Source organism: Hylobates moloch, unplaced genomic scaffold, assembly GCF_009828535.3.
Source record: "Hylobates moloch isolate HMO894 unplaced genomic scaffold, HMol_V3 SCAFFOLD_7, whole genome shotgun sequence".
Lineage (NCBI taxonomy): Eukaryota > Metazoa > Chordata > Mammalia > Primates > Hylobatidae > Hylobates > Hylobates moloch.
The window spans coordinates 106,190,291-106,217,963 of NW_026652282.1; the positions used below are offsets into that span (position 1 = coordinate 106,190,291).

General features: G+C 38.2%; 1 protein-coding gene and 1 pseudogene across 1 annotated transcript in view; both read right to left on the minus strand.

Annotated features, from left to right (window-relative positions):
- Positions 1-27,673, minus strand: part of TENM1 (teneurin transmembrane protein 1) — an 854,513-nt gene that overhangs the window by 814,123 nt on the left and 12,717 nt on the right. The window contains exon 2 of the mRNA XM_058441351.1: positions 19,062-19,128. The gene's annotated coding sequence lies outside the window, so the exon portion shown is untranslated. The remainder of the gene's footprint in view (positions 1-19,061; positions 19,129-27,673) is intronic.
- On the minus strand, positions 24,241-26,136 carry LOC116812023 (coiled-coil domain-containing protein 137-like; annotated as a pseudogene).

Sequence of the window (27,673 nt, forward strand, 5' to 3'; positions counted from 1 at the left end):
CATATTGAATACTGAGGCTCAAATTTTAAATTTAATCTTACAAGGAGATTTTTGGAAAAACATGCTACCAAAAATATTTGGATGTGAAGACTGGTATATCTTAATGTGTCTGTGAAATGACTTATGAATAATTGAAGACAGATAAAATTGCATATTAGGTGGTATCTAAAAGGCTGGAACCATAAATTCCTTTTTCCTCATAATCAAATCCTTATAAGGAGTTTGGTTTATGGCTTCATATATGGCACTGTTGTTATCTCACTGAATTTCACCTGCAGAAAACAAACATTGCGGTAGATTCCTGAGAGAGACTTTGCAATTGGATTATGAGATACCTATATAAAGCAAATGTTCATTCTTTTCAGGATTTATTGCCTGACATGCTTTCCCGCTGACAAAATGGAGCAGCTTCAGGTGACCAAGCAGTCTCTTCAATATACTATGTAAAACCTGGATGCAGACAGTAAGGCTACAAAATGAAAAACTGACTAAATATTTGGCCTAAAGTAGCCTGAATAATAGAACATAAAATCTGGAGGAAAACTGGATGAACTAAAAAGTCCCAAAGTAGATTTGAACAAGCAGTCAGCAGTGTCTTGAAATTTATTATCATAACTGTCAGTTGTGCAATAGCCCATATGAAATGATTTGGTGATTTGTCTCATTCCCGATGGGTAAATGTTCACATCATTACAATCACTGTGAAAACAGGAAGCTTGTTTGCACTCTCAGTAGAGAAATCAAGAAACTAATGGGGCATGAAGAACCTATTCACTGGAAGTGGTCCCTCTAGGTGAGTCTGAGGGTACATTTTAGGGACAACAACTTTTCGTAAACTCTTGAGTATAAATATTCTGGCTTCATAAAGAAATCTAGCCTACATGATTTGGGGCTTAAAAATGAACAATGGACAAAGGATCCACCAAACACAGAATGAGAGGGTCAAGCTTATATATGGTAGAACTAGTGAAGCTGGATAATTTGTTTTCTATATTATTTTTTTCCTCCACCTCACTTCCTTCTTGTTAATTCATAAACATGGCATGGAAAACTCTGGATTTGGTGTGAGAAGACCTAGGGTTTCTCCCATGTTTTTCAGTATCCTGCTTATCTAAATCTGGACAAGAAATCCCTCTATAAAGTGGGCATGGTAAATTTTGCTGTGTGTGTGTGATAGGGCTGGTGTTCAGATCCAATAAGGTAATAAATAGAAAAAGATTCAAGCAAACATTAAGTGATATGTAATGCAACGACTAAACTGAGAAGCTGCTTTGCTATCTACATGCACTAATTGAATAGACTCAAGAGTCAGACCTCCAAACCCTGGCCATGATTATTACAATTTTCCACCTTCCACACAAAGTAAAGAGGCCAGAATAAAGCAATCATGATTTTGTGTCAAGGGATATATTTGGAAATTGTTATATTCAGTCAAACCTACTTATACTGCCTTGTAGACATGCTTGTGTGTGTGTATGTGTGTGTGTCTGTGTGTTTGTCGTATTGTACCTCCACAGCAAGATATAAGGAACTCATAGCTATGAGTAAACATATTTATCAACATCTGTGTCTTTAGTGTCTCTTTCTCAGATAACAGTATTTAATAGGGTTCTTAAGTCTACTGGAATTGTGCATTGTATGTTTTCAAGAGTTACCTAGGGCACTTGCCATTTTGCACTTATTTCAACCTCAGAGCTTAGCACAGGTCCTGGTACATGGTTAGTGCATAGTAAACTTGCTGGATACATGCAGAGATCACCCTTTTGCTCTGTGTTTCCTCAGTCCCTGTACATACTTTCCATTTAGACTTGTTGTCCATACCAAGGTACTTGTATTGTCATTGCTGGTATTTAGTGTTTTCTGTGTGTGGCAAACACATTCTAGTGTGACACTCAGTAAGTCTTGCCCTTGTGTAATACCTTCCCCATGAGTGTGGGCAGAACTTATAACTTATTTCTACCCAACAGAATATGGCAAAGGCAAAAGGATTTTCTATTTGTATTAGAGCCCCAGTCAGATGACTTTGACTTAATCAGAAATCATCCTGGGTGGGCCTGGCCTAATCAAGAGAGTCCTTTAAAAGGGGGTTAAAGTCACTCCTGAAATTAGAGATTTGAAGCAGCACAGACTATCTGTCTCAATTACCAGCTTTGAAGAAACAAGCTGCCAGGAATTCTACACCTACAAAGAAATTAATTCTGCCAATAATCTGAGGGAGTTGGAAGTGGACTCTTCCCTAGGTGACCTTCCAGATGAGAATAAGCCCAACCGAGATCTTGACTGCAGCCTTGTGAGACTGAGCAGAAAAACCACTAAGTCATGAGCAGACTTTTGACTTAAAGAAACTATGAGATAATAAATTGGTGTCATTGCAGGCCACTTAGTTTGTGATGGTTTGTTATACAGCCACAGAAAACCAGTATCTCGTGTGTGTGTGTGTGTGTGTGTGTGTGTGTGTGCAGATCATATTTTTTATCCTAGAGGGTAAGCATTTTGAGGGAAGAAGCCACATCTTTTGATTTTGCCTCTATCTCAGTGCCTAGTGCCCAGCCATGTATACCCCAGGAATATTTGCAAGCTGAAATAAACTGTTTCTACTTATGATCATTAGGTATTATATTGTACCTCCCGCTAAAGCTGTTTTCTACTGAGAAAGTAAGAAGCAATATACTGACTTCTGTTTTGTCACGTATTTGTCAGGAGAGTGGCAAAAATTAGACACATATGAAAAACAGTGGGAGTTGTAGACCTACTTATCAATGCATGAAGCTGAAAAATGACCCCATTCCTTTTAAAGATGGCAATAATGTAGGACGAAAAAAAAAAATAACTCAGAAATCCAATTCCAATGAACTGGCTAACAAACTGGCTATGGTGGCCACACATGGCTGGTATAAATCAGAGTAATTTTCTTCTTTCTTAATTTGCTGCACAGTCAGGCTTTGGCCTTGCTTTTAAAGGAACTGGGATATCTAGTTTATATCTGACCATCAGATACATTTAATAGTCTTCATTTTATCTCAATACTAACTACCCTGAACCCACCCTAATCTGCACATCTAAGATACAATTCTTTCAATAGCTAAGTTTCTATTCAAAACCTTAACAATATCCTTGTCAATCAAAAGTCAGTTTCTTAAACTCAGAAACATGTAAGAGAAGTCTAAATTAAGGTCCCATAGGAAAGAGCCAAAGGCCCAGAAAGTCATTTCTTCATTTTTTTTTTCATTCTCATTCTTCTTTTTATGCCTGGCTTAGTCTATTCATTACTATAAAGGGAAACAGTAAGTGTGGGAAATAACATAGAAATTCAAATGCTTTATACTGTTTTTATTATAAAAATCTAGCTGTAGAGTCTCATTTCAGTTGCAAAACCTATCAAACTTCAAATAGCTTAATATTATTGGACACGATAAAAGGACATGAAGTGTTATCAGTGATTTCATGCTATTAATGTTGGGGTACTACCTATCATTAAGATAAAATACCAAATGCCTCCCTCATTGGACTAGGTGCTGCTGTAAAATTTAAAGCTGGTGATTTAAGTTAAGCAAGGCCTTCATCTCCTTCTTAAAATGCAAACAGCACTGGGAGACTATCCCACTGAGCCTTAAGAGTCACTTATGGTTCCAAATGACTAAGTTTGTCAGTTCCTTTTCTTAGAGCAGGCCTTATGTTTTTGAGGGAGAAGCGAGTAGACACAAAGAAAGAGGATAAATGTGAAGTTCCTGGTTGCCTGAAGGGAATAAGAGGCATCCACCACTGATACTTGAAAAGTGCACCAGAAAGAGAAGTCTCCATTCCAAGCTTTGCTGAATAAGCTTCTTGTATTCAAGCCTGAATGCAATGTAGTCTCATTTGTCTATATTGCTATCTACTGCTGTGAGTTGTAAGAGTTCAGTTTCAGATGCATATTCAGGGGTTTCCTCCCCTATTTTAATTAGTCATAAAATGAGTTCAGATGATCTCACCATTCCTAATACACATTCAAGAGAAAAGAACAAAAAATGACTGGCTTAAATATATAGGACAGTTGAAGAAGTTGATGCTGAAGATTTCATGACAGGAAGAAAATAATTCCACAAGTTCCTCTTATAGACCAGCTCTCCCACTCTATGGGCTTCTTCACATTTAGAAAATGCTCAAGGGTGTATACCTGCTAGGGAATAAAATGGACTTCGAAGGTCAGTGATAAGCTAAAAACCTTATTACCACTCCAATATCTTCTCATGAAATGCTTTCCCTGAACATCCTGTAATCTAACTATACTATATCACATAATCCCTCAGATATATCGTAGATTGCATGTCTTTGTGCTTTTACTTTAATATATTTACTAGGATGCACTTCCCTACCTTTTCTGATAAGCAAATTCCTAGTCATTTTCTAAAATTGTTACCTTTCAGTAGTATATTCCGAGATATAAGCCATAAGATATAGTAAGATGCTTGTCTGTGATTCCAAATCGCTTCACATGTACCTCTATTAGTGTTCTTATTAAATTATATTGTAGGAGTTATTTTGTTTGTTGGTTTTTATATCTATCATATCCCAAATTCCTCACTGTGAAGCAGTCAGGGCAAAAATTATTTTCTATCAATCTTTACACACACCACTTTCCCTCCAACTCACCACAGAGTCTATCACATTTTTAACATATAATGTGTGCTCAATTTATTCTGGCTGTATTAGATTGGAAAGTTGATATTAAAGGTCCAGAAAAAAAAATAACCGAAGTAACACCTTCCTGTCAAACAAGGTCTTGCTTCACATAAATTACATTCCCAGATCTAAAGACCCAGAAAAAGTATTTTTCATTGTAATATTAATTCAGTTTAAGGGATCTAGAGGAAATTATTCATAATTTCAGAGGAGGTACTATGGTCTGAATGTTTGTGTCCCCTGCCCTCACTCTAAATTCGTATGTTGAAATCCTAACACTCAATGTGATAGTATTAGGAGGTAGAGCCTTTAGGAGGTGATTAGGTGATGAGGGCAGAGTCCTCATAAATGGGATTAATGCCTTTATAAAAGAGGCCCTAGAGAGACCCTCACCTCTTTCAGCATGTGAGAATACAATGAGAAGTCACATCACTGTCAAGTCACCAGAAAGCTGGCTCTTTATGAACCAAGAAGTCAGCCCTCGCCAGACACTGAACGTGCCAGTGCCTTGGTGTTGGAATTCCAGCCTCTAGAACTATGAGAAATAAATTTCTATTGTTTATAAGCCACATAGTTTATGGCCTATTTGTTATAGCAGTTGAAACAGACTAAGACAGGAAGCCTCAATATACCATAAAAGAGGCTATCTTTGTTCATACTTCAAGTTCTTTCAACCCAGGTGATAAATGATTATAATCTAATCCAAATCAATTGATAATTTTACCTACTTTAGAATATAACACATTCCACGAAGAAAATACAAGTAAAAGGCATAGTTCCTGTATTCAACATTCTTGCAGTCTAGTTGGAGAGATAATTTTAGTGGACAAGAAAACACTTAGCTAGATAAAGAGAATTAGACAAGCATAATTATGCAGTATAAACATGCTAAATACTGCAATCTGACTATAAAAATGCTGTAAGGACTTTAAAAATGAGAAAGTCAAGTTGGAATCATGAACCTTGGAATGTTTCATGGGCCTTAAAGAATAGAAAGAGCTTAATACTGCAAAGAACCTGGAAAGAGAGGTGGCCTAAGACTTTACAACATCTCAAAGAATTCTGGAGCATGCAAGGAAACTGAGAGATGATTCAACCTCACCCCCCCCCCCCCGCCTCATTTTAAACGAGAAGAAACAAACCCAGATAGAGCAATTGACTTGCCCAAGGTCCCACGGTGAATGTGGGCAATCCTGCATTGTTCCTACCACCTCAAGTTGTCTCCCACAGCCTTGCTTAAATTACATAGAAGCTGTTGTTTATTTTCCATTTATGTGGGGGAAGAAGAGCTCAGATGCATAATTTCTCACTAGGAAAAACGTCCTGTTAAAATATTGTCTAGACCAATTTTTTAAAAAAGGAACTGGAAATGTTGGCGGTGTAACCATAAAAACTTGAGTAAATCTACTGCATTTGAAAAACAGCAGAAAATGACTTCTGGAGAGAGGGAGGCGTGAAACTAGAATAACATATCTATTATAGACTTTGTGTTATAAAGATGTGAGTTACGTCATCATATGCACAGGGAATAGGATTTTCCCCAAAATATAGTTAAGCTTATTTTATGAATGAATTATACTCTTTCTTAAAATTGGCTAATGGTTTAAAAAAAATGGCACTGCCCAGCAAATACTACACAAATATTGGCTATTTGAGAAAAAAGTTTCTTCCTTTTTTACATGCTAATTCTTGACATGCAGAACCAATTTTAATTTATGTTCTGGAAGCATCTCAGCTGCAAGAAACTGAGGGTGCCGACATCTGGCTTGATAAACCACATAGCTGTAAGCAAGCTTATAAATTAAATTATTTAAGTATCCCCATTTAATTTTCAACATCTCTAAGGACAGGATGACAGACTGAAATGTGTCAAACCCAAAGAAACCAGCCTAAGCTCATCTCAAACACAACACTTTAAGTAATTCAATAATATTCCACATTTTATAAACAGACATGAAAACACATTTCACCCTATCAATATAATTTGTGGTATCCACGTAGAATCATGCCATGTTATCCCACGAGAAATATAATTTAGTATGAACATAAATTTTTCTTAAGGATTCAATTATTGCCTTAAATATATGGCCATGTGGAAAAATCTCAGCATGTTAGCTGCAATCTCCCCAGTTTAATATATTAAAGTGAATGAGGCAAGTCATCAGGAGACTTTTGTTCTCCTCTTTTGGGACAGCACAGTTGTCACTATCACTGGTGCTTATTCATTAATTCATTCAACATATATTCATTAAATACTACTAGTGCTAAGTATAGTGCTAGGTCCTGGGAATCCATCAGTGTTAAAGCCTACATAGTCTCCATTGCCATGGAGCTTATTGTCTCACCCTCACTAGATAAAATGCCCTGATTGTCCTTTTAAAGCATTGGAACTCATTAATTCCGGATCAATTTCAGTCCCCTTCCCTCTTGTAGCTCATGAAAGACATGTATATAACACTGAGTCTGATAAAAATATATACACCTGAAAAGAATATTGGTATATATCTGGCTACCAACGAGATGGATGCACACATGCAAGAAACATAAACTCAAAAAGGCTGGGTTCCAAAAGTGCTCATTGTTGCTGGAGGCAGGAGGCAACCTGCACCTCAATCACAAAACCAAAATACTCTGAATCCCTGCTATGGGCAAGGCCACATACTAAGCTTTAGAGGGCGATTAATGAGCAAGATGTTAAACTGTCTAAAGTAGAGATAAGCTCATGGCAGTGGTACAGAAAATAAAGGATGGAAATAAAGGACATTATGAAGCAATGATGGAACCTAATGACTGGTTAGATATGGAGACCAAAGTACAAGAAGAAAGAAAAGAAAGCCTCAAGGTTTTAAGCCTCAAGGGTAGCTGGAAGAATGATGGTATCATCAACAGAAACTGGGAAGTTGGACAGGGGATCCAACCTTGGAAATATGATGTGCTCACCGTTAGAAACACAATGAGTTTCAAATATCAGCAGAATATCCAATTGTACATGTGTGGCAAGAGGTTGGAGACATGAGACCATAGTATAAGAAATATTTTAAAAATTATTTATATAAGAAATAGCAGTTAGAGTTACAAAGGTAGACGAAATCCCCAAGGATAAAAAGGTAGAGGGAGAAAAACAAATAATGGATCTCAAGTACATTCACAGTTTGAGTATAAGAAATAGAAAATAAGACAGGAAGAAATGTCCATGTTCTTTACTCAAGGAGGCTTCATGGGAAGTAAACAGCACTGATATCAGACAAAGAGAAATTGGTTCATCTTGGAATGGTGATATGGGTAAGCAAAGGATTAGGGCATACCAGAAAATGGAGTTAAACTGATTCACTATATTGTGGCCCTTTCTACTGCAAAATATATCTACCAGACTCATATTTTAGTGGGGTCACATTAGAATCCTTTAGTTGAGGTATTCCACAATAAAAACATTCTTTGAGCAGGAGTCTAAAATTCATCTGCCATATCTAAAGGCCCAATCCAAGATTCAGATACCTCAACTTAAGAAGTCTTAAATGTGGGCATTCCAACAAGAGAAAACAGATCAAATTTAAAGAAACCAGAATTATCCTGTTAACAGAGTTAGTAACAAATGAAGACTCAAGGGAATAGTAGCTGAATACCCTGAATACTTGCCTTACCACTTACTTACTGTGTAACGTTACTCAAATTACTTTAACTGCCCTTGGCCTCAGTGTTCTAAACTTGCAAATTGGAGATGATAACTGTACAAGCTTCATAAAGTTATTGTGGAAATTAAATGAGATAACACTTTAAAATGAATAGCATAGTACTTGGCACACACTAATTGCTCATAACTTGTTAGATCATACACATGCACACACACACAAGTCAATGTGCAACACACAGAGAAGTCTACATAAGGAAGAGAGTGGCTTGAAAACTGAACTGTCTACTATAATTTAAAATAACAACTATGTCAGTCACGTAAGATTATCTATGTCCTCAAGAGATAAGTGGAAAGAGCAAGGTTAGCAGTTTTTGCTAAAGACCTATTAAGTTTATAAGATTAAAAAACACAAACTCAAGAATGAGATGAGAAAATACAAAATGAAGAAAGCATATTCACCCTTTCAGGAATGAGGCAAAAGAGAAGATTCTCATGTGGTTTGGCAAACTGGAAATTTAATTATGAGAAAGTATTATTTTAAAAATATTCTATACATAGTACTCTTTATAATTTTAGTCTTACCCAAAAATATTATTATTAAACAAGTGATATTATGACACTGGAAGTAACCATCAATCCATGCTATGGGGATACCAAATTATTCGAGAACACTCATTTCTATCATAAAATGACAAGTCACAGAGATGAAAGCAAAATGATAAAATAATCTACTTTGATTCCCATAACAAATTTAACATGAATTCCATGACATTCTCAAAAGCAATGAGAATAAAGGGCTTACACTAGAGTTCAGTAACCTCATTATACTGGAGGACCCCAAGAAGTCTGGAACAATACTAGGGAGGGCCACATAGTGGAAAAAGGAAACAGGAAAAGATGTGTAGAGAAAAAATAAGGGGAGGGTAAAAAGGCGTAGAAGGGGGGAAAAAAGCAATACCATGACCAATGTGTCCAGTTACTATTGTAGAGTGCTTAGCATAGTGCCTGGCATAGAGTCAAATGCTGTATATATTTGCTAAATAAAGAATTTGGTATTCATAGCACTAACAACATGACTTGCTTACCCTTTATGTAGACATTCACATGTTTGAAAGCAAAAGCTTAGGGCAAATGATTTCTCAAGGTCCTCTGCAGCTTGATTATTTCATAGTTCTGTTTTCCATCATTTTAAGAGATTTTACTAGAGGAAAAACACTGATGGTATTGTCAACACATCAGAATTCTGTTTTCTACGTCATCACTTTCCATTTTACCTAAATGTATAATAGGACTATATTTTTCTAACAGCCAGTACTCACTTGGTAGACTTTTTAGAATTTGTGGGCATTATATATTTCATTTGATACTATACACATTAACAACTTGTATTATTCTTTAAAAAGCCCATTCATTTGTAAGATAGCCCTGTTAGTAAGCTCTACTGTAAATCGTTTGGTACACAGAACTCCGTGTTCCCATCAGTAATGAAGTAGGCATTTTTATTCAAATGTTAGCAGGATGTTCAACTCCCAGGATAATGATGAAGCGAAGATCTCCTTTTGTATTCTGCAGACAAAGCAGTTACCATACTTATAGTTTATGCTCTCAGGGACAAAAATCTTAATGGAGGCCAAGATTTTCTCAGACTTTATGGAAATAACCTTTTAAAAAGTTTTCATTCTATGGTCCCTCTCTGTGGCAATTCTGATTTCTTTTTCCTGGGGTCAGAACATTCTTGACAGGCTTCCCACTCCCATGGTATTCTTTAATACTATTGTGATTCCTCATTTATCTTTCTAATAAATATTTCATCTGTCTGAAGGAATAATCATTGTGTGTTTACCAAATGACAAAATGACTTACAAAAATGTACTTAACTGAAAATCAGCCTTTCTTAGAATTACTAAAGGATCTTCTTAGAGATTCTCCCTCTGCCTTTTCAAACTACTGTTCAGCAATAAGATGAATAATAACTTCATGTACTTTTTTATGATTAAAACTATAAACTTGGTGGAAACTGGTACTCAGCTGGCACTCACATTTTACAGTATGTAGATATAAGCTTGGATCAGGCATGTACATAAGTGCATCTTTTATTCTGTGTTCATACACCATATACAAAATATTAAAGCATTAATCAGGGTGTTTTGAACACAGGTGTAAAATTAAACAAAATTAAGAAAGGCATTGAAAATTTGTATTATTGATATTAAGTTATTGAAGGTTTACATCATACACCTAAAGGTTTACATATTATACCCACACCATTTAACTAGGTGAGCATTTTGCAAATAAGACAAGAACAAAACCAGCGATCTATTACACACAGTGACATTCAGCTATGTCACTTGAAGTGTATATTTTAAAATTAAAGTTCATGTGCAGTAGTACAGATGAGTCTGGGACAAAATAAGTAGCTGATGCATTCACAGAAAACAGCTATTTAAAGTCATATGAGTTGAACAGTTTCATCTGACATATGTCAGACATCGAATGAAGACAGGACAATATTCGAAGGTCACCAGCTCAACATCTATACCATAGAAAAGACCCTTGATACTTCAGATAGGGTGCCACAAGGCATGGGATTACATTGTCCCTTTGTACATATTTCAGAATTTTTGTCATTGTTTTTTATTTTTCTTTACCTTTAAAAAAGTATATATAGTGATTCTCAATATACTTTGGAAATATGTAAAGCTGAAGAAATAGTGATTTCAAATTTATTAAGGTGAAATGGAGGTCTATGAAAAAGCTGGACTTTGCCTCACCCAAAAGACACATTTCTGCATTCAGCTGTCAAGTTAGCAATATCATGGGGCTGAAATAACACTCCTAAGGAATAACTTCTTCTCAGTGAGATTTCCCAGAAACTACAAGAGCCATTTCTATTAACTCTGATCCCATTTCCTAAGCATCCAACGTTGGACTTTTTGTTGATATACATGGATGCATTTCAGATCATGGCTTATCTATAAACACGTAGCAAAACCCCAAGGTTTTGTTTTTAGTTTTGTAGTTGTTTTCCTTCCATATTTTTTTCTGGCATAAAAGAATAAGTACTAAGGAATGCATCGTATTTTCCTCGAAAGATCAGAGCTAAATGTTACAAGAAACTGAATCGAGTCTACAAGTTAAGGTTCTTTATGAGCCTTGCAGATGGAAGTGTATGAGTGGCTGTCCTATCCACAAATTACAAGTACGTAATCAGTCTCTAAGATGAGCAGCCTTCAAAAGAGAATGAATGATACAGTTAAGTGTATCTTTTTAAGGAAGTTTTGGCAGTGAATGACTATAATTGACCATCTTATCATATTTTTGCTCCCCATATTAAGATGATTCTACAGCTTTGTGGAACTGCAAGCTGACAAGTAAATTGATAATTTTAATATGCTAGAATATTTGTAAGGATATACTATGTGCCAAAAATGACTGATTTACCAGTACAACTGCCCCCTTGCAACAAAATCAAGTCTATCAATTTAATCCTTTTTGTTTAGTATTCACTTCTACTGCTCCTCAAAATTCCCTATATTATTCCTCATCTCACCATTGCATGTAGGTACTTTATCTTGTTCTAAGATCTTTCCTTTGCCTACTCTCAACCTTAGAGGGATAGATTCAGTGAAATATCTGACCATTACTGAAATAAGCTACAAAAAAAAAAAAAAAAAGAAAGAAAAGAAGAAAAAGGTCAATCTGTATGGCACTCTCCTATTCTCCTCTACTTACCCACATGGATGTTCTGCCATACTTTGATTTTTCCTTTTTGGTAAAGAAGTAATGTAGAGAAAGCTAGGTCACACGGGTGTTCAAGGGGAATTTTAAAATAAACATGTTTTGGATTCACTGATCTATACTATAAAAAGGATGATTGCCAGCTATGAGCAAATTTAACACTCAAAAATCTTTATAGGACTGACAGCAAATATGCACATGATAGCTCAATCTAGCCTGGCATGGTGGCTCATGTATATAGTCCCAACCACTCAGGAGGCTAAAGCAGGAGAATTGCTTGAATCCAGGAGTTCAAGGCTGCAGTGAACAATGATTGTGCCATTCACTTCAGCCTGGGTGAAAGCGTGAGACCCCATCTCCTAAAAAAAAAAAAAAATTGACCTATATTGTGACTACTACAATTTTACACAAAGAAGAGTTAATGTCCAACCTGAAATAAGGAAATGACCTCATTTTAAATTAAAAACAAATAAACAAAAACTAATGCCTAAATTTTTTTTTTCAGGTTTTCTCACTTAGATGTTCTGCTGGCTCACCAAACTCAACAGGTATAAAATGGAATCCATTATTCTACCCCCTCCCAGAGTTTACTTTCACTTCCTGAATGTGAATGGCACCAAGGCATATAAATGGGGGTGAACTGGGAGCAAGAGAAGCTAGTGGTACAAAAGTATAGAATCAGGCTGCCCAGAAGAAAGCCTAGGATCTGATCATAAATCTTGTTTAAAGATTTTTAAAGGCCAGGTGCTAATCCTGGTGCTTTTGGGAGGCTGAGGCAGGAGGACAGCTTGGGGCCAGAATTTCAAGACCAGCCTGGGCAACCAAGTGAGACCCCATCTCTACAAAAAAAATAATAAAGATTTTTAGCTGCCCTCTCTTGCTAGGGTTATGAACATTTTCTTTTTCAACTCAGCCTAAACTTGCTTTTAGTAATGCTGAATAGTATCACTATCTGACTAGCCTTTCAAGCCAGAAACCTTTCCCTTATGCCCATATCTAATAAGTGACCCATGCCTGTCAGTTCTACATGGCATATCTCAAATCCCATGGTTCTCAAAGTGTAGTGCCTGGACCAGTGGCATCAGCATCCCCTGGGAACTTGTTAGAGAGGCAAAATCTTGGGCCTCACCTCAGACCAACTGAAACAGAAACTCAAGGGTAGGATCCAGCAATTTGTTTCTCAACAAGCCTTCCAAGTAATTCTGATGCACACTCAAGTTTGAGAATCACTGTTCAACTCTGTCTCTTCATTGCTATCACCATTGGTAATTGCCATCTGCCCCCATCATCTCTTATCTAGCTTTTAGCAGTAGTCTCCTAACTGGTTTATTCGTCTTCATATATGATCCCTCCAATCCATCCTCCATACTACCACCTGGGTGGGCCCTGTATATCACAAACGTGATTACTGACGTCTTTCTCTAGTTCCTCCTTCCCTAGAGCAGTGACTTTTTTTTTTTTTTTTTAGATGGAGTCTTGCTCGGTCTCCCTGGCTGGAGTGCAGTGGTGCAATCTTGGCTCACTGCAACCTCTGCCTCCGGCCTCCCAGGTTTCTCCTGCCTCAGCCTCCTGAGTAGCTGGGATTACAGGTGCACACCACCACCCCTGGCTAATTATTTTTTTTTGTATTTTTAGTAGAGATGGAGTTTCACCATGTTGGCCAGGCTGCTTTTCAACCCCTGACCTCAAGTGATCCTCCTGCCTTGGCCTCCCAAACTGCTAGGATTACAAGCGTGATCCACCGTGCTCGGCTGAGCAGTGACTTTTAAACCATGTTCCGCCAGGTGTGGTGACTCATGCCTGTAATCCCAGCAATTTGGGAGGCCAAAGCAGGAGGATCACTTGAGGAGTTGAGACCATCGTGGGCAACATAGTGAGACCCTATCTCTAAAAAAAAAATAATAAATAAAAATAAAAAATATATATTTATTTAAATAAAATAAAATAAAATAATCAGTGTTCCTAGGTAGCCATTTCAGGGGTTGCCCTTAAGCAAGAAAGAGGTTCAGTGGGCAATAAACCAAACTTCAAATTTCACAAGCAACATTAGAAAACCACTGGCCTACAGGAAAAAAAAAGAGATGCACCTTAGTAGGATACAGGCTAGGGAAATCCATCTGTATCTGTCTCCAGCATACTTCTCTATCCTTATCTCTTCTCATGCTTACATTCCACATGACCCTCTACCTGTAAAGACTGATTGCAGTTTCCCTAAGAGACCAGGGTATTTGATATTTCTCTGCCACTTATTCTTTTGCTTAGAACATATTCTCATCCCTACCATTTGTTCTTCTGACAATACCAAATTACCATTCCCTATTCCCCAGCAGTCCACACTCACATGCCTGGCCCTAGTATTACCAGCATTACCTCCTCCACGAAGCATTTCCAGATATCTGCTTCTCATTCCCCTACCAGATGAAATTGTTTGCCCATCCTTTGTGCCCTTACTATAGCAATAATAGTGGCAGAAGTAATAGCTAATATTTATTGAGCATACACTATGTTATATGCCAGGCACTGTGCAAGGTGTTTTATGAATTATTTGCATGCCATTTTCAACGTCACAACTCTGTGAGGTATAATTATTGTTCTCATCTTAGAGGTTAGGAGATTGAGATTTAGAGAGATTATTCTTAATCTACTTACCCAAGCTGTATAGTCAATATGTGGCCGAATTGGATCTTCTCATGGTTTTAAACCCCAAAGCATATGCACTTACCCTCTACTACAGAATTAAAGAGGATACACTCAAGCTACAGCATTTTTAAAAAGGAACAAAAGGAGTAGAGAGGAGAGAAACCATTCTGGGTTGCAAACAAACGTATCTGAGGACTGGCCCTGAGCAATCGGCCGCTAGCTTGAAACTTCATTTTCACACTCTACTTAATACCCAACATTTAGATTGTCATGAAACCCATGCCAGGGTAAACCTATTAGGATATTAGTACCTATATCATTCTTCCTGCTGCGGGTGTTCCATGAAAGAAAAAAGATAATTTTTTACTTCTCACTTATCAATAAACCTTGTATCCTAGGCATCAATGTGGAGCGATATGGGACAAGGGGATAGAAGGAGGGAGCACAAGTGGTCCACAGAAGGAGAGGGAAGGAGGACTAAATTCTCTCTGAAATTGGGAGTGGGAGTGACAGAATTGTCAGGTTTTTCAGGGACCTCACAAATCGCTGTAGTTCTGATGGAGGGACCTGATATGGATATCTAGAAAAAATGGTCACTAGGTAAATAACCCTGTGCACCAATTTCAGCATGAAGAATGCCTTTCAGTAATCATGATCAATAACTAGAGACTTCTCCTTACATTTTCTGTACTGAGTAAACCTCAGTGTACTAGTTTGCCATTGCTGTTGTAATAAACTACCACAAAATTGACAGCATAAAACAACACAGACTTATCTTAGAGATCTAGGGGTCAGAAGTCTGAAGTGGGTTTTGATAGGTTAAAATCGGGATATTGGCATGGCTGAATTCTTTCCTGGAGGCTCTAGGAAAGAATCAGTGTTCTTGCCTTTTCCACTTTCTAGAGGCCATCCACCTTCCTTGGCTCATGGCCCCTTCCTCCATTTTCAAAGCCAGTAAAATCAGGCCAAGTTCTTCTCATGGGCCCATCTCTCTGTTTTTCTCTCTTTTGCTCTCTTCTTCCACTTTTAAAGATGCTTGTAGTTACACTGGGCCCACAGAGATAACCAGGATAATCTCCCTATTTTAAGGTCAGCCGATTAGTAACCTTAATTCCATTTGCAATCTTAATTCCTCTTTGTCATGTTCACATGACATGCCATATTCACAGGTTTCAGAGATGCGGACACAGACATCTTTTTGGGGGCGGGGAGGGGCATTTCTCCCACCATAACCAATGATTCCTGTAGATTTGAGTGGAGAGCTATTTTAGATTACACATATCATTGCCTTACTCAGTAGATTTTGATATATGAATCTTTTAAACTTATTTTAAAAATGCCATGAGCAAGTAAATTCATAGAAACTCCATACCTACAACACTTGATTATTTTATTTCTCTGTGTATAGCACAGTCCCCAACTCTCTACTATGAGCTTATGAGTGAGGACTACGTTCCATATTACTTTTTGTTTCCCCAGCACCTAGCACTATGCCTGGCACACTGTAGAGACTTATAAATGTTTGTCACAGTAATAAATAAATAAAAAGTGCTTCTTCTGGAAAAGAACATTTGTAGAGTTGTATTTGTAACTTAGTTCAGAGCTGTACATATCTTGAAAAATGAATCTACTGCTAAAAAAGAGGGGAAAAGCTGAACATACACTATTTAAAAATCAATTTAAAATAGACATCAGAGGCATTTTTTATTATTTCTAAATTAGATCATTCATCAGTGGAATACAGAGCAAAAGAAAGGGAACTGCTCCCCTAAACCAAATGAATTCTTTCTTATATCTCATTTCAAATCAATAAGGGGAAAGTCTCTTCTAAAATATTATGATTCATGAACTTCATTTACTGCTCATTCTTTTGGTTTCATCAGAATAGCCATGTTAATAATATAGTACTAGAATTGTTGATATTTTATTGCATTGCCACATCTCATTATTATGTATTAAATGCTATTATTTATGGTCACTACTTAATCTGATGTGAGACAGAAAAATTATTGAAGGCTCGGCACCTCAGAAGTAGGCATTTTATAGGGACAAAGAACTGACTAGGAAGAGTCAATGGTCCTTCAGCTGCCCCTCAGATCATTAACTCCAAGTGGTTATTTGTTCTCAGGCACTGTCCTGTGCCCAAGTTGTTACTGCTGTGATATGTAGATGAAGGAGAATATATTTTAAATGTTTTAATACGAACTCAATGCTCATGAAAGGTGCCAGATTGAAAGCATTGGAGTCTGAAGTCATCAGGTTACACACTTGGATGGTTTCAAGGTACAGAGAGATGCTTGACCTTGAACGACCATCATGCAAGAAGGTGAAAACATAGTTTGCTGAACTCCAACAGACTGACAGAGAAGAAGCACAGCAGCATCCCAAAGTTAAGCATTTTTATCGAGGAGGAAGACTCAAGACTACTAGCTAAACTTCAGCTTGAAACTATTTATTATAACACCAGTACTAGTACGCGTGGAACGAGTGAGTGATAGTGGCGTTAGAATACACAATTGCTTTAAATCAAGGAAAAATATACTATTACCAACTCACTAAACCACTTAACAAGGAGCAATCTTTTAAATGGCGTGTGTATTTCAATTTAATCGCTAATCTTGATTCCATATTGCATATCTGAGAACAGCCCTGAATTTTCTAAAAATCATACAATGTTTGAACAGAAAGACAGTTGGAGTTGTTCAGCCCAAAGTTTGTATAATAGACTTGAGAAAACCAATGCTCAGAGTGAAGAAGTGACCTGATGAGAAACGTATTACTAATATAAGACTGAGAGTAGAGCCCAGGCTTTCTGAGTGACAAACAAGGGCTTTTCTACTATGTCATGTTGTCTTTCTAAAAGAGGGAAACTAGCTGCTCTCTGAAACTTTTAAATATTTAGTGCCAATTATTTTTATAAGTGTGCATTCTTTGGGTCTGTCAGGCATTTTCCTCTCCATTCTGATCCATTCATTCACATTAGCTTAGTAAGACTAACATTTTCCACACATTTAAACTTTCCTAGTGTGAAAAATACTTTGCAATTAGTATTGCACAACGGGCAGACTCACAATTATCAAATTAAAAAAATTATTTTCACAAATGACATTATATACAAAAATCTTAACTTTTTAAGTAAGTTTATCTTTTAATGTCATTTTATTTTGTGATCTTACATTTTTTTTTCCTATAGTAATCTGAACTTTTTGGCAATAGTATTCCCTTAAAGACAGTACCTCTGAAAGAAAGGCTAATAGAACTACATGTATAGTCAAAACTGACAAATCCGTTTTAAATTTCTGATACAGACTAACATCCAATAATTGGAGCCCGATTAATGAAACCCTTTACGAGATATTTGTGTTATATTTTTAGAAGGGCAATGCAAATTCTGAGAGTTTGCAGATTTCTTTTTTACATACTCTTAAAGAAAGTATCAAGTGATGCCAAAGACTTACCACAAATTCAGATCATCCTTTTGACTTTTTTACAGCTTGAAATGAGAATTCACATTTGAGTAATGATGCATAGCACTGCAAGATATAGGTAGCAAAGGGAAAAAAAAATCAATGCTTTCTATGCCTTAGTTACTAAGGACTGAATATTGACCAATATTTTAATAAAAATTAAAACCAATGAGGGAGATCCTTCATCTTGCCACATTTTCTCACATAGTCCACCTAACAGTGGACTGACTGTAGAGAAGCAAACACTCAATGCTCCATTTGAATTATACCTACATTGGCACATTTACCACAAAAAAAGGCACAATAACTTTTGCCCCAAAGTTGCTCAATAGCCGTTTATTGGACATATAGATGGATAGATGGGTAGATGAAGAGAAGGTATAATGGAAGGGTAAACAAATGAATGCAATACCTGTGTAAATACAAATATTTTACATGAGACTTTACTAAAGAATCAAAACATTCATTTCAGGAGGCAAATATTCATGCCAGTAAAATTTTCTGAATGGAAATATCTGTTCCACTGATATGGAGAAATATTTATTTGTAGTCAGTAAGAACTACTAAATAGTCTTGCAAACATCTTCTCTGGCTACTGCTGTTCCTACACACTCTGCAGATGTTCCCATTAGTCAAGAAAACTCCTGATTTTAGTAGCTGTATGTGGAAAAGGTCACAGAATTATTCAGACATGTAAGACAGCCTGCATATTTGTTTTTGCAAAGACTAAAAATTATGAGGTACAGACACAAGCTTATCTATAAAATGGACAAATAGACTTTAAAAATTTTAAAACAATGCATTTCATTTACATGACGTGCAATAAATATAACTGACTATATCACCAAAACATTCCATTCTTTTCACATTATGTAGCTATGTGTTCAATTCTCAAAGTAAAATTCGGTGTAAAATGCACATACCTTGATAGGTCCAGAAGTTATGGGAATCAAAAAGGAGACAGCGGAATAAAGGTCACCCTTGTAATTCCTGTAAACAAATTAGGCCAAATTATCCTTCAAACATATGTGCATGCAAATCCAAAGCAGTCCTTATATGAAAGAATGGAAGAGATACATGTGGGGTGGGGTTGGAAGTGGAGATGAGGGTTGTGAATATAAGAATATTCATTATGCAATTCACAAGAGATAAAGGGGTCCATTTTTTAAAAGGTCTACTTGAAATTTCAACTAATTATATTAATTATGCTTCTAACAAAGAATTTCTTAATTATAGAAGAGTATACCTGGAGGAGTATGAAATTCTCACCCATTCCACATAGACTCTGCCAACTGAACACTATTCAATTTCCTTTTTTTCAATTTCCACTCAACATACCAGTCATTTTGAGATGAAATGCCCACAATTTCAAGGAGTTTCCACTAGTGTAAACAATTTATAGTAGTCCTAATTTCTTACATTAAAATTGTCCTTTACAATTTATAAAAAAATTCATATATGTATTTCATCTGTTTCTCAAACAACTCTGTTGTAAGATTAGGAAACTAAGGCCCAGAGAGGTTAAATGGCTTTTGCAAACTCATATATGTGGTTAGTGGCAGAGCCAGGATTAGAATGCATGTCCCCTCACTTTTGGTTCAGTCCTTTTACCAACGTCCCACATGGCATCTTTTATTCAACAGGTATAAAGCTGACTATAAAATGTGTCTCCACTATGGTTTGGATATGGTTGGTTTGGCCCTGTCAAGTCACATGTTGAGATTTGATCCTTAATGCTGGAGGTGGGGCCTGGTACGAGGTGTTTAGATCATGGGAGTAGATCTTTCATGAATAGCTTGGTGCCCTTATCATGCAAGTAAGTTCTCACTCTTAGTTCCCATGAGAAATGCTGGTTGAAAAAAAAAAAAAGCCTGGTGCTCTCGTGCTCTCTCTCTCTCTCTCTCATCATTTAATCTCTGAATATGCTGGCTCCCCTTCACCTTCTGACATGATTGGAAGCTTCCTGAGTCTTCACCAGAAGTGGATTCTCTTGCCGTGTTTCTTTACAGCCTGCAGAAATGTGACCCAAATAAACCTCCTTTCTTTATAAATTACACAGCCTCAGGCATTCCTTTATGGCATGACAAATAGACTAAGATAGTCTCCCATGTGCCATGCTTGGTGCTAAGGAAGGAGCTGTGCTATTATATAATGATCCCTACTAATTTTACTCCACTTGAGAGATACACTTCTTCCTCTGATTTATATATACCCAGTATGAAGTCACATGGATTTTTAACATATGAACTTTTAAAAAGTCATTCATGGCAGGTGTGGTGGCTCACACCTGTAATCCCAGCACTTTGAGAGGCTGAGGCGGGTGGATCACAAGGTCAAGAGTTCAAGACCAGCCTGGCCAAGATGGTGAAACTCGGCCTGTATTAAAAAGACAAAAATTAGCTGGGCATGGTGGTGAGTGCCTGTAATCCCAGCTACTCAGAAGGCTGAGGCAGAGAATTGCTTGAATCAGGGAGGCGGAGGTTGCAGTGAGCTGACCTTGCGCCATTGCGCTCCAGCCTGGGCAACAGGGCAAGACTGTCTCAAAAAAAAAAAAAGAAAAGAAAAAAGTCATTTATTAGTAATGTAAAATTGGTGCAATATTTATGGAGGGCAACTTTTCAGTAGGTACCAAAACCCTTAAAAATATGTCTTCCTTGTGATCAAGTTATTTTACATTTAAACATTTCAAAAGGAGTTATCAGAGATATATACAGAGAGGTATGTATAAGAATTTTTCATGATGTTTTTATAGTAATAAATATTGGAAATTGCCTAAATATCCAATAATTGGAGTCTGGTTAAATAAATCAAGGATTTATTTATGTGATGGATTACTAAGCAGCCATTAAACATAATATGGGAACTGTTAGATGTTAATGGTCACTTCATATAATTTCTATGTATGTCTTTAATTTGCTGCTTCTAAACGACGTTCTGGAAGAGATGGGGGAAAGGGGACTATATATTTTTCATTTTTTGGTGTTTTTTTTCAACTGTCTCTCTTTGTCTTTGTCTCTCTCTCTCTTTCTGTGTGTAGGTCTGTGTGTTTATGTGTGTGTATGTATATATATATGTCTGTGTGTATGCACATATCTAATATATTTTATTCACATAGAAATATGTTCAAAAATATTTATTTAAATAAGCACATTATAAAGTAACCACAATGTGAGTTGAGCTTAGATATATACGTATGTAAATTATATATGATTTTCTTCTTTCTGTGTATCCGTATTTTCTAACTTTCCTATAATAAACACATATTACTCATATATAGAAAGTTATTATACGTTTTTAATTCTTCAAAAATCCATTTTAGAAAAGGCAGTGTGGGCCACACAGGGTGGCTCACGCCTGTAATCCGAGCATTTTGGGAGGCCGAGGTGAGAGGATCACTTGAGTACAGAAGTTCGAGACCAGCCTGGGCAACCGAGTGAAAGCCTGTCTCTACAATAAAAATAAAAATATTAGCCAGGCATTGTGCTGTGTGCCTGTAGTCTCTGCTAATTTGGAGGCTGAGGTGGAAGGATCATTTGAGCCTGGAAGGTTGAGGCTGCAGTGAGGCTGCAGTGAGCTGTGAGGTTGAGGCTGCAGTGAGCTGGAGTGTTATCCACTCCAGGCTGGATGACAGAGCGAGACCTTGTCTAAAAAAAGAACAAAGGAAAGAAAAGAAAAGAAAAGAAAAGAAAAGAAAAGAAAAGGCAGTGTGTAAATTAAAGCAGAAGAAAAAAGAAACTTCAAAATTTAACATTCCAATATTTTATGATTGGCACTTAATTAACCTTATGGTCCCAATTTATTAATGAAGTAATCCCAAAACCTATTATTTTTATATTTGAGGAAAAATCTCAGTAGTAAGAGTGAACAATTTAAAAATTTTACCAGTAAATCAAGACAGAAGACAATACTTAAATGCCACATTTAAAACGTAGGTCAATAACATCATTGTCACCTTACAAATATCTTACAAAGATCACCAAGGTGACCTTATAATGACAACAGGGTATCATATTATTACTAATGATCTCCATATCCAATGCACTATATATAAATCATTCATACTAGGCTGAAGTCGTGCTCTTGATTAGTTGCAATCTAACTGCCTGATGTGCATTTTTCATCACTGTTAATGTTGCTCAAAAAAGATGTAGTTCTGCTCAGATGTTCATGTGGTTCCAGAATAGTGCTAAGTTAGAATCTTTCAAGGGAAGACATTTCAGAAAGTACTTAGATCCAGACTACAAAAAATATTTCTGGCTCTTGTGCTGCATATACCAGAGCAAGTCTGTAGAAATTGGCTTCATATACATCAGGCTGATTCTGCGGGGAGGCTAGCAAAAAATGCTTTAAAAAATAAACTGCCCTATATGTAGCATTTTGCCTTGGTGAGATAAACAGAAGACTGGGGAAAAACAAAGGGCTTCAAAATGATATAGCTCTTCTCTGCTCACTTCTCCATTGTTTTCAAGCTGGCTCCTTTAGGAGTGTGTCACCCCATTTATGACTAGAGAAGGCCAGTTAATACATTGATCTATGTCAGATACCACAGGTTACTTGCCATCACTTAACAATTCCCAACATGTACAACTTCCCTCACCCTTTATCTCTCTATTCCACTCAAGAATTCATTTCCAAAAAAGAAACTGTTCACTGTCTTAATACTGAATGTGGGTTAACTACCGTTTAAGAAAAAGAAATTAGAATGTTTGACAGGACCATCACTGAACTCAGCCAAATAATGCATACCAGAGGCAAAAACAGCAGAAACTATTAAACAAATACAAAATACATCTCACAGGACTGACTATTGGTTTTGGAGATAGGCTAGACCCTGCAAGCAGAGCCCTATGTGTAAACCTGGACAGCTCATTAAGAGATCATCTAGCCCAGACCTTAATTAGCACCACTGCCTGTTGTTTCTTCCTACATAGATAATAATATTCTACTTCCTTCAGTTCTCAGCCTCTTAAAACAAAACTATCAGCAGAGATTGGCTATGGAGATAAAATGCATAAACTGGAGGTGAGCAGAAGAAGGGCCTAAAAGCCAGGTTCAAGATGTTGACATCAAAAAATATATGTATATATGAATATGCACATAACGTGAATATGCATACATGTGTATGGATAGATATCTTTCTCAAATAGATGTTAAAAGTATGATTTCTATTAGTTTAGAAAATGGTACAAATTTTTACTTTTTTTTTTTTAAATTTTTAACTAAAAAGTAAACTTTAGTGTCGAAAGTGCAAACTTGGGGAAGACAGAAAAGATCACACACAAGGCTGTCACTTCACACTTGGAAGGTTGCACAGCGCCGGGCAGAGGCGCTCCTCACTTCCCAGACAGGGCAGCGGCCGGGCAGAGGCTCTCCTGGCTTCCCAGACGGGGTGGCCAGGCAGAGACGCTCTTCACTTCCCAGACGGGGTGGCCGGGCAGAGACGCTCCTCACTTCCCAGACGGGGTGGCCGGGCAGAGGCGCTCCTCACTTCCCAGACAGGGCGGTGGCCGCGCAGAGACGCTCCTCACTTTCCACAGGGTGTGGGGGCCGGGCAGAGGCGCTCCTCAGTTCCCAGATGGTGCTGGGCTGTCGGACTCCATTGCTGGACGTGTGACTTGGGTTTAAGCCTCTCCCTTCTGCTCTCATCTGGAAATGCTGACAGCCTGGGCATTTCCTCCTTTGGCACTGGATGGAGACTGAAGCCTGGCAAGGCCCTGCCCTCAGCAGGAACTCCCCCTGGGCCCCACTCTGTGACCCCGAGCCCAAGACAGGATTTTTCCTTTACCTTCTCCAGCCACTTTGGGCCTCCCTGCTCTCTCAGAGCCCTGTTAGATAAGTGACAACTCTGTTCCCACTGTTGTTTTTTTTTTTCGTGCATTTTTAGTAGAGATGCGGTTTCACCATGTTGGCCAGGCTGGTTCGAACTCTTGACCTCAGGTGATCCACTCGCCTCGGCTGCCCAAAGTGCTGGCATTACAGGTGTGAGCCACCGCGCCCGGGCCCAGTTCCCACCTTCTTAAGTGTATGTGTTGTCATCACGTTTCACCCCAACCAAACCTTGGGTGGGCAGCCTCTGCAGGGGACCACTCACAACTGGCCTGTAGTCACGGTCCCCTGCAGAGCCCTCCCAGGTGGTCCAGATGTGCCCAGTGGCCCTGCCCCGATGCGTCTTCCCTGCCCGTGGCCTGCTCTGCCTGATGTGCGCTGTGCACTCCCGGGGGCCTCCGTCACACACTGTCACACACACACACCATCACACACCGAGCCAGCCTCATCAGCTGTCTCAGTAGTTGGTGTTCAGGGACAGGGATCCAGCCCTTCCTAAGGTGTACCTGGGCTGAGACTCAGAATGGACGTTCAAAACCAAGAGATGGAGCTGTGAGTGACACGGGGCCCCACGGGCCGTCTGTCAACCAGGCCTTGGCCCTAGTCCGTCGGGCACTCAACCCCTGTAAGATGTGGACCCACTAGTGCCCAACGTGTGAACAAGTAGCTGGAGGCCTCACCCCACACTGCTGGCATGGCCTGCCTCTCTCCTACCCAGGTGTGGCAGCTCCTGGTGCCAGTTTTCCCGGAGCGTGGCCAGGCCCCAGGTGTCTCTCCATCACAGCTGCGGCTCTGGCTTCTTCCGGGAAGTGAGGTGTGGTTGCTCCCCGTGCAGCCACCGCCGGGGCTGCTTCAACACTCTGTAGGCCTGCACGGCCCGCTCTCTCTCCTCCCCCACAATCCGCTGGCGGGCCAGGGAGGCGGTCAGAGGCTGGGACACACCGCCTGGGCTCAGAAGCATCCTCAGCATCTGCGATCTCCTGCCAGGCTGGTCCTTGCTTACACTACCCTGGGGCCTGGCAGTCAGCTCTGGGGGCTGCAGGACAACCTGACCAAACTTCGCCGTGTCTCGGAGCAGCTCCTGCTCCAGCCTGTCTGCTGCCTTTTCCTCCTTTTTCCGTCGGACTTTATCTAGTCACCGCTTCTGGAACACTTTTTTGCTTTTTTCTGCTCAGACTTCTCCTTGGGAGCTGCCTGCACCTCTGGCTGCCGGATGGCCTGGTTCTTGCTGAGGAATAGCAAGTGCTGGGCCTCTTGCTGCATGCGCTGGATATAGGCCCCGTCGGACTCCCCTTCCTCTGTTTGAACTTGGGGACGGCGATGTCAGGCTCCGCTCCCTTTGCTTCCTTCTCCAATGTCTTTCTGAAGGTCACCTGGGCTGCTTTCTTCCTTTTCTTGTTACTGATCGGGTTTTTCATCTCCTGGCGGCTCCTCATAATCTCCTGGAGCCGGAAAGGGATCTCCTGTTCGTCCTGGTTCTTGGGCTTGCAGTTCACTTTCTTCTTCTCTTCGCTGCGAAGCCCGGGCCACGGGGCTGGGCGCTGCTTCTCCAGCGGCTGCGCTTGCTGCCGGGGACTCCCAGGACCTGCCTGCACCCTGGGCACCGCTGCTCCGTGACCAGCTCGCGCCATCTCCACGCCGGGAGTTTTCCTAGCGTGAAGGCGAAGCTACTTCCGCCTTCCTCACAAATTTTTACTTTTTAAAAATAATTACCTAATTATACTATAATTTTAATACCTATATTAATGCTATTTCTATTTTCAAGGGACTTTGGGTGGCATATAGGTCACACTTTATTTTATTAATGAGTATATCTTTACATCGCTATATATGCTTTGAAACTCCTAATGCAATTTTTCTAATGGGACATTTACTCAAAGACTTTGTAGAAAATAATTGTGTTAATAAAAGAGACAGTTTTCCCATTACAATGATCAGTGCTCTCAGACAATTAATGCTGCAACACTCTGTATTGTCACTTTCTTCCTCAAGGCCTAGAGAACTTCTCGGTTTACATTATTGGCTGAAGCTTCTTTTCTTTCTGGCAATATAGGCATTTCTAATGATGAGACCTGCCAAAACTTGTCAGTGCTATTTTTCTTCTTTTCCATTAGAGGTGACTGTGGCTGAATAGCCAAGTAATCTATAGTCTAACTTCACTTAATTGTTTTTACTACATGACATGAAGAAATATAGTGAGTAATCACTTCTGTTTTACATGAAGCAAATTGCTAGTGCTTTCCACAGCAATATGAAGAAGACTTAATTTGTGCAATTTCCCTTGAACAACCTGTTCAAATCCTAGCAGGGTAAGTTCTGCCCTCTTTGGTTCTCTAGTGAGTGAAGACCAGATTGGATCAGTGGATCTCGATTATTTTCCCTTCTGTAGTCCTCTTCAAAATAAAGTCAGAGAATAGTTGGTCTTGGCTAAAACTGACATATTCCTCTCCCTCCAGCAACATCTCTCAAGAAAAATGGGTTTATTCTCTTTGTTATTTATTCCCAAACCTCACTTCTCATATGGCAATTTTTTTTTAATGTTTTTCTTCGTTTTGTAAATACACTGTGTCTCATAAAAGTTATATAGTCTAATTACAGAAAATTTGGAAAATACAGATAATAAAGGAAAAAATAACCTATTACCCACCTTTTTCAATCAGAAATAATCATTTTTAGCACTTTTGCATCTCTTTTTCAAGTCTTTTTTCTTTCTTACATATTGGATACATATAATTTTACACCTTGGTTTATCATTTGGTAGTATAACACAAACATTTTCCTTTTATCATAAAATATTTGTAAACATCTTTTTTTAATGGCCATTATATATTGCCTTGTCTAGATGTATCATAAATCACATAGCATTTGCCTTGTTGAACATTTGGGTTCCTTCATATTTTCTATTATCACAAATAATGCTTGGTGAAAATCTTTGTAAATGAAGTTTTTTCTTTATTTCATATTATTTATTTAGGACAAAGTCCCAGAAGTAGAATTATTGGTAAGAACATTATTAAGACTTTCGCAACAAACTGCCAAATCTACACCAACTAATATTTCATCATGTCCTTATTAGTCATTCATTTACTCAACCAATATTTATTAATCACCTACTATGTATCAGGCACTGTGCTAGGTGATATGGATATAGTAGTGAGCAAAAAAGAAACAAAGTTCATGCTCTCAAGGAACTAATATTCTAGAAAAGTGGATAAGATAAAAATACAGTATGATACCAGTTAATGATGAGTAATATAAAGAAAAATAGAAGCTGATAAAGGCATAGAAAATGAAGGACAATAAAGTTCATTACATAGGATGGTCAGAGTAGGCCACTATGATGAAGGAACATTTGAAGAAGTAAACCTGAGAGGTCTGAATGAAAATTAATGGTTAATAGTGCTTTGCCTAGGAAGCATTCTATATGTGTTAGTTTTTATTATTACTTGTAATGCTAGAATATTCCATTCACCTTGTTTGGTGACATTATTATGGTAGTGTGATCCTGAGTCAAAAAGGATCTATCATATACTTCTATTGTTTGATTGTTTATGTCCCCTCCGATATTCATGTTTAAACTTAATGCCCAATGCAACAGTATTAAGAAGCGGGACATTTTGGTAAGTGATTAAGACATGAATGGATTGGTAATTTATAAAAGAGGTCCAGGGAATAAGCTAGTTTTTTTTTTTTTTTTTTTTTTTTTTTT